A 9022-nucleotide genomic window follows, 5' to 3' on the forward strand; every position below is an offset into this window, starting at 1 on the left:
CACATGAAGAACTAGTGGAAACAATCACCCTTAGCACATAGGAAGAGAAGAAAGAAGTCAAAGTCGGGACCACACTTGAAGCCAACGTCAAAGAGAGATTGGTTAATCTGCTACAAGAATATGTGGATGTATTCGCATGGTCATGCTAGGATATGCCAGGCCTGGACACCGACATCGTTGAACACAAGATGTCGCTTCAGCCAGACTGCCTGCCAGTAAAACAGAAACTTCGAAGAACAAGACCAGATATGGCTCTGAAGATTTGTGAAGAAGTCAAACGACAATTTGATGTCAGTTTCCTCGCAGTGGAGAATTACCCACAATGGGTAGCTAATATTGTAACTGTGCCTAAGAAGGATGGCAAGGTGAGGATGTGTGTTAACTATAGGGATCTCAACAAAGTTAGTCCAAAGGACGATTTCCCTCTACCACACATTGACACTCTGGTAGAAAACACTACAAGTTTTGTTGTATTCTCCTTTATGGATGGATTTTCTAGATACAATCAAATCAAGATGGCTCCAGATGACATGGAGAAGACCATTTTTTTACCCCTTTGGGCACATTTTTCTACAAGGTAATGCCTTTCGGTCTCAAAAATGTCGGGGCAACCTACCAAAGAGCTATGGTCACTCTTTTCCATGATATGATGAACAAGGAGATAGTGGTCTATGTCGATGACATGATTGCTAAATCTCATAATGAAGAAGATCATATGAACCATCTGAAGAAGTTGTTTGAACGGCTCAGAAAGTTTAGGCTACTGTAATACCCCAATTTTGACCCTAAGATCCCTCATACAATTTCATCATAAGCATTAGCATTGGGATCATACCTTGGCATCCTCCTTACCCCTCCTTCATTGGGTTTGTTTGGGGAGAGATCACCAAGCACTTTGTGATTGTATCATACTTGTATTTTATCATTTTTACTAACCAAAATACCAAAAATATGTCTTTGCATTTGCCTAACTCTTTTGTAGGTAGGGCATGATCTCCATTGATCTATCAAGTTCATATCTAGGGTTTGAGACCCTCATGACAAAGAGCAAAACCATGAATTGATTCAAGAATGATTATGAGCATCATATCTGAGTCCCAATGATTACTACATGTTATATTAATCAAGTTTTCTTCAAGAGTTTGAGGGTGATTTGCCTTGGAAACCCTAGTTTGACTGGGTATCTTGAGTAACTTCTCCAACAAGCTATCTCACCAATTGATCAATTTTCTCAAGGGACACTTCAAATTTCATCATATTATGCATATATGATATACCATGAGCCTAGAAAGTCAAGACAATTGAAGGTTAGCAAGTTGGTTGATGGTGGTTGGCCATATGAATTCATCTGATCAAAATTGGGTCTCCCTAGAACCTATCTCCTACAATTTTCACCATATGAAAATTATTTCAAGAGAAAACTTACTCTAAATGACATTCCAAACAACTTTCATGTTGAGACCTAGAGCTAGTTTTGCTTGGAAAATCATTTTCTATGTTGAAACATTATAGGTCATTATGTCTAAACCCTAATTTGAAAGTCAACTTCCCAATGCCATAACTTGCTAAAGATTTCCAAGTTGCATAATCAAATTCAATATGTCTACTTCAACTTTGATGTTAGGAGTGAGATCTAATTCAATTTTTATGAGCATGTGATATGAGGCTACATTATAGGTCACTTTTGAACTATACCATTGAACAAGTGATTTTCCCAAACTTCAAAAATGCATAACTCTATCATTTCAAATCCAAATGACATGACATTGGTGACCAGTTTGAAGGTATTTTAAAGATCTACAACTTTGATGAAGACAGTTTTCTCATTTGAAGCTCACATAAAAAGTTAACCAAGATGGAATATTGAGATATATGACTTGACACTTAGAAAAAATTTCAACATGTTGAAATTTCCAAACTTCCACCTCTAAATTCATCATGATACAAGATTGAAATGGAAAAGTTTTGAACATGAAAGTTGTTCCTCTTGATCAAACCTTTCCAAAAATTCCAAGTTCATCCATTTTGGACAAGAATTGCTAGGGCTGCGCATGGAATGAACATGGTATCGTCATTTGGCAAATATCAAACTACAAATCTTCACACACACTTGCCTTGCAATCCAAGTTAATTTCAGACCCTCTCACACTCACTTGTGGACCTTAAGCAATGATCTCATGGGCCTGTACACGCCCATGCACCCATGCATCATCAATTGCCAATTTTGGAAAGTGAATTTGAAGGTGCAAATATCATGAGCTGCAACTATAAATAGAACCCCTTATGCTCAGAATTTAACACACATTCGCACCAGCTTTGATCCTAAACCCCTAACCCTTCCATTTGAGAGGATAAACCTGAGAAAATTCATCTTGAAGTTGAGTTTGAATCTCACTGTTTTGAGATTCAAAACTCCAGGGATCCAAGACCTTTTGTGCATTTCATTCTACTTCTACAAGCATTCTGAGTGAGATCAAGCACGAGCCAAGGCAAGAACAGTTGAATCCAGACCTGCATTGAAGGTATTTTCCAGAAAATTTCATCTCTTCGATTCTCTCTCAATCTTGCTCAATTCTCTTGATTCTTTGGTTGTCTGAAGTCTTACCAATGTAGGCAAGAGGATTGAGTTGCTTAGAGGTCAAATCGAAGTAACTCAGTTGACATACCTCAAATTTCAACTCCTCATATCTTTCTATATGTGAGGAGTTAGTTAAAATTGAGGTGGTATTCGTGATCTACACCATTTTCCTTTAAGATCATGTCCTCCTTTTTTATTTATGATGTGGTGATGAATGGACCAGTCCGGCCAAGGTCGCCTGAGAAGACGACCGACGCTTTGCTCCGGCAATGATGTGGCGTGGTCCAGAGCCATTAGAGGAGTTCAATTTGTTTTAATCATGAGCGTACATTTTAATTACCAAGCGTGTGGACGTTTGAGTCGGGCCCACCATGGAACGCGCACTGGTAGCCACTTGATTTGCCACCTCAATTAATGAGGGAGATCAGGTGGTCCACGTTTTTTCTGATTATTTGAATTTCATTTTAATTGCTTTATTTTCATTAATTCATATTAATTTTAATATTGATCCAAAAAATATGAGAGTTTCACTAAAAAATTCCAAATATTTTCCTCTTTCATATTCTGAATTAAAATTGTTTTTTGGATCATTATTAATATTTTTCATGATTTAATTGATTTTTCATTTGTTTTTAATTGTTTAAAAATACTTTTAAGTCTTTAAAAAATCTGAAAAATTTTCTCCAAGGTCCTTTGATCTTGTTTGACCTATGATAAATATCATGGCTATTTATTTGGTGTTTTGATGAGGTTTTAGGAGTTTTACAAACCATATTTAATTTAAATGCATTATTTTAGTATTTTTAATTGGAATAAATGCCAAATAATTTTGTTGACCAATTGTGATGACTTGTTTATGTTTGACTCTTGTTGTTGGGCCTTGATCAAGGTTGATTTGACTTTGTCGAATTAAGATCATTGGATTTAGGGGATTGATGGAATGTACATTCCATCTCCCAAAATAAATGAATGATATTAATTTGGTAAAACTCCTCCTTTGATCAATTTGAGATTTCATCTATTCCCCTCCCACTTCATCTCATTCCCTTTCTTTATGCATTCATCTCATTTGGCCTATGATATCTCAAAGTCCTAAAGCTAGTTGATTGAAAAATTAACATGAGTATGGATGAGATTAGGCCACACCTTTTGCATATTCTTTTTGTGTGTGGTATGTTTCATGAGCATAGTTCATAATATTATGTCTCTAACATGCATAAACACCAAAATTCTACCGCCCGATCTCAAATAGTTGTGACTTCTACATAAGTCCAATTACGATTGCTTAACATAGCTCTAAGTTTGTGACATAAAAGGCATAACATTCTAGTTAGTGAGATTGTAAGTTTCCCGTCTTTCATGGTATTGTGTGGAAACTTGGATTTTTTTCCTTCTTTGGAAGATGTCTTGGTTCAAGGATCCATGCTTGTGATAAGTGGGTTGAGTGTTCTCCAAAGAATGTCTAATAATGAAAAGCAAAAACAAAACAATACTAACTTCTAACCTATTAACTACTAACTTCTGATTTCAAGCCCTTTACTTTAATGTCATTTAATTCTAGCTTTTATACATTTTCCATTGTTCATATCACTCTAATTGTTTATGTTAATGCAATTTTCCCTTTGTCCACTTGGACCATATTGTGTGATATATTTTGTTTGTGCTTTGCTTATTTGTGTGGTCTTTGACCATTAATGTACATAATAACAACAAAAACCCCAAAAAACTTTTGTGTGGACTGTTGGCTTGATCTTGGACAAATGGACTTAGAACTTAGGCAACATTCCTATGCTAAAGGACTTGCCCAATGCCAACTTATTGAGAAACCAAGTGCTTGAAATTTGAAACTTCATCTGATACATCATTCAAGATCTCTCTAAGTTCATCAGCAACATGATCATTGTGAAGCTGTTATTTTGAACTTGTGACTTGTGGAATTCATCTGTTACATGGGCTACCTTGAAGAGGACCATGGAATGGATAAGCTTGGATGTGGCCATGTTTATTTGATTCCTTGCTCTTCAAGATTATATAATTCTGCATTTGTGTGTTGCTTAATTCTAAAAGTCCAAGGGAATCCTGGGTTTCTATTGACATTCTTGTCTATTGGATTGCTACCCATTTGGTCAGATCTTTTCAACTCTTAACTTTTAATTTTGTACATAGGATTAGTCTCTTCATATTCTCCTCATTTCTTTAATTTCAAAGCATCTCCCCCCTTTATTCAAAACCTTCTTTGATTGAACTTATTTTGTTCTAAAATTTGACCACTTTGTAAAAAAGATAGAAACTTTGGCCTTATGCCATTGCATTTTCAAACTTCTTTTCTTAAATCAAACTTGTAAATAAACTTAACTATACTTGACTTAAACTTTCAAAAATCCAAAAAGAACTAACTCATTCAAACCATCCTTAGGCCTTTGTGCCTTTCAAACTTAATTTTTGTTAAAAGCAATGCATCCACATTGAAATTTGTATCACGAACTACGAGGTTTTGATCCTTCATTTTTATGTTGGTACATAGGCCCAAGACCGAAGGTCTTGCCAAACACAAAAATATAATTAATGAATTCTTTTCTCATTCCCCCGTTCTATTTGTTTGTAAACATCTTTTTGTATCAAATACGTATGCACACAAAAAGGGCTCCCTAGGACACTTTGGGTGCTAACACCTTCCCTCAATGTAATCAACCCCCTTACTTGTAATCTCTGACATTTTATTAGTTTTGATTTGAAAACTTCTTACTTTTGGGTTTTGTTCGTACTTTTTCCCTTTTCCCTTGGAAACAATAAAAGTGCGGTGGCGACTCTTGTTATTTGATCTCTAGCTTATCCATAGCGTGATGATCACGAATTCACCGCTACAACTCCGATTAAACCCTGCAAAATGCACATTTGGAGTCCGTTCAGGGAAGTTGCTTGGTTTCATCGTTAGTCAACGAGGAATTGAGGTGGACCCTGGCAAGGTCCGAGCTATATAAGAAATGCCTGCTCCATGCACCGAGCGAGAAGTTAGAGGTTTCCTTGGACGTTTGAATTACATATCAAGGTTTATTTCACATATGATGGCCACGTGTGAGCCTATCTTCAAATTACTTCAAAAAGATCAAGTTGTTGAATGGAATTCTGATTGTCAAAGTGCTTTTGAGAAGATTCGTCAATATTTGTAAGAGCCTCCTATTTTAATTCCACCTGTCCCAGGGAAGCCGTTAATCATGTATCTGACTGTGCTCGGCGGGTCAATGGGATGCATGTTGGGGCAACATGACGAAACTGATCGAAAAGAACATGCTATTTTACTATCTGAGCAAAAAGTTTACCGATTACGAAAGTCGATATTCGCTTTTGGAGAAAACGTGCTGCGCACTAGCAAGGGCCGCTCGTCATTTAAGGTAGTATATGATTTGTCATACTACTTTGTTGACCTCGAAAATAGATCCAATAAAGTATATCTTTGAGAAACCCGCCTTAACTGGAAGACTTGCCTGTTGGCAGATGCTCTTGTCAGAATTTGACATCTAGTATGTAACCCAGAAAGCAATCAAGGAAAGTGTTTCACAAGAGTATCTCGCTCATCAACCAGTTGAAGACTATCAGCCATTGAAGTTTGATTTCCCCGATGAGGATACAATGGTGATAAAGGATTGTGAGATCCCAGGCCCAGATGAAGGACCAGAACCAGGATCTCGACGGAAGCTCGCGTTCGATGGTTCCTCCAATTACAATGGTCATGGTGTGGGAGTTGTTTTGATGAATCCAAATGGTGGCTTTACCCCTTTCACAACAAGGTTGTGCTTTGATTGTACGAATAATGTCGCAGAATATGAAGCTTGTATCCTTGGTATTGAAGCCGAAATTGATCTTTGAATCAAGATCCTTGAGGTGTATGGAGACTCGGCCTTGGTGATCTATCAGGTCAAAGGTGAATGGGAGACTCGTGAGGCGAAGTTGATCCCGTATCGTTCTCATGTTGTAAAGATGATAGAATATTTTGATGATATCACTTTCCATCACATCCCAAGAGTAGAAAGTCAAGTGGATGATGCTCTGGCAACATTAGCATTAATGTACCAAGTCATATTCTGTAATGAAGCTTCAGTCATTCGGATAGAGCAAAGAGATGAGCCTTCCTACTGTCAATTGATTGAAGAAGAAATTGATGGTAAACCATGGTTTCATTATATCAAGCGATATATTCTAAGTCAAGAGTATCCAAAAGATGCTACATTTTTGGATAAGAAAACACTGAGGAGGTTGTCATCCAAATTCTTTTTGAGTAATGATGTGCTTTACAAGAGAAACCATGACATGGTTTTTCTCAGATGCATGGATAGAGACGAAGCAGACATGTTAACCAAGGAGATTCACGAAGGATCCTTTGGAACCCATGCTAATGGGCATGCCATGGCCAAGAAGATTTCGAGAGCTGGCTATTACTGGTTGACCATGGAGTCTGATTGTTTCAGCTATGCAAGAAAATGTCATAAATGCCAAATTTATGCTAAAAAAAAGTACATGTACCACTAACACTGTTGAATGTTTTGACATCGCCTTGGCCCTTCTCAATATGGGGCATCGACATGATGGGTGCTATAGAGCCTAAAGCATCCAATGGTCATCGCTTCATCCTAGTTGCCATTGATTACTTTACTAAATGGGTAGAGGTTGCTTCCTATACCAATGTGACAAGACATGTGGTCGCTCATTTTATCAAAAAGGAGATTATTTGCCGCTATGGAATCCCAAGCAAGATCATCACCGACAAAGGTTCAAACTTGAACCACAAGACAATGACAAAATAATGTGAGAGTTTCAAGATTGACAACCATAATTCTTCTCCATATCATCCAAAGATGAACGGTGCTGTTGAAGCTTCCAACAAAAATATTAAGAAAATCCTGCAAAGGATGGTGAAAACCTACAAAGGTTGGCACGAGATGCTACCTTTTGCATTGCATGGATACCAAACCTCAGTCCGCACTTCAACAGGGGCGACCCCATTCTCCTCGGTCTATGGGATGGAGGTCAAGTTAGATGAAGCTGAATGGATCCAGAATAACTATGATCAACTTAACCTCATTTATGAGAAGCGTATGACCGCTTTGTGCCATGGACAATTATACCAGCAACGAATCAAGAAAGCGTTTGACAAGAAGGTCCGCCCTCGAGAGTTCAAGGAAGGGGATCTCGTGCTTAAGAAGATCTTGCCAGTACACAAAGATTCACATGGGAAGTGGACTCCAAACTATGAAGGCCCATACATTGTAAAGAGAGCATACTCTAGATGTGCTCTATTTCTCACAACTATGGATGGAGAAGAGCTCATTCACCCTGTGAATTCTGATGCAGTCAAAAGATACTATTCCTAGCAAAAACCCGCTAAGTCGAAAACCTGAAAGGGTGACATAGGCAAAAATGGGTATCCCGGTGGACTGAAAACCCGAAAGGGCGGTCCAGGCAAAAGTTAGGGATAATTAAAAAAATGGTAGCTCGCTAAGTTGAAAACCTAAAAGGGAGACTTAGGCAAAAAAGAGTGTCTCGGTGGATTGAAAACCCGAAAGAGCGATCCATGCAAAAATTAGGGACAAAAGGGCATAAACTGCATCAGTTGTCACTAATCAACACAAAAGAGCTAAAGATGGAAGATCAATCCAGCTGCTCCCTTCAAAAGCGAGGTTTTATGGAGTCATTGTTATTAGGGATAGAAGTAGTCATTGTGATTCAATGTAAACCTTTCCCGTTGCCATTTTTTAATTTGTAATGTCCCGTGGAGCTATGTAACACCCTTCTAAATACCCCAAATGATTTAATTAAAATAATAACATGTTAATCAGAGTAATTATGCCCCGAAGGGTGTCACACAATCATTTCACAAACATTTATCAAAACATCCTGTCATGCTCATTTATTTGTCAAATAAAACAGTTGCATAATACGCAGCGGATACAAAACATCAACATTCAAAGCATGTACTACATTACATGTAAAGTTGATCAACAACTAAATTAAAACATAGTCAAACATCCCCTCCCGATGTTACATCTACCAGAGCATGACCCACTAAGGACGACACTAGACTCCATAGCACTAGCTTCTACTCAACTCACTGCTCGTTACCTGAAAAATAGATGTAAGGGTGAGTTCCTCAATCAATATAATAAGCATTATAGAATAACATGTAATGCTAAGTAAATAACACATCAATTCACCCTAATCAGACTACGCACTCAGCAACGGCAGTATCCGTCCAACCATCATATTCAACAGTAAAAATCTCAATCACATTCAACATTAACAACACAACACACAACACACATATGATACTGGAATGCATCCATTCATATCATATGCCATACATTCATTGTGCAATGAGACTCTTATGCATGCGGTACCGACTATGTTGTGAACATATAGTTCAACCTCACCGTCCAAATCCAGGCACGG

This window comes from Lathyrus oleraceus, chromosome 6 (assembly GCF_024323335.1).
Source record: "Lathyrus oleraceus cultivar Zhongwan6 chromosome 6, CAAS_Psat_ZW6_1.0, whole genome shotgun sequence".
Taxonomy (NCBI): Eukaryota; Viridiplantae; Streptophyta; class Magnoliopsida; order Fabales; family Fabaceae; genus Lathyrus; species Lathyrus oleraceus.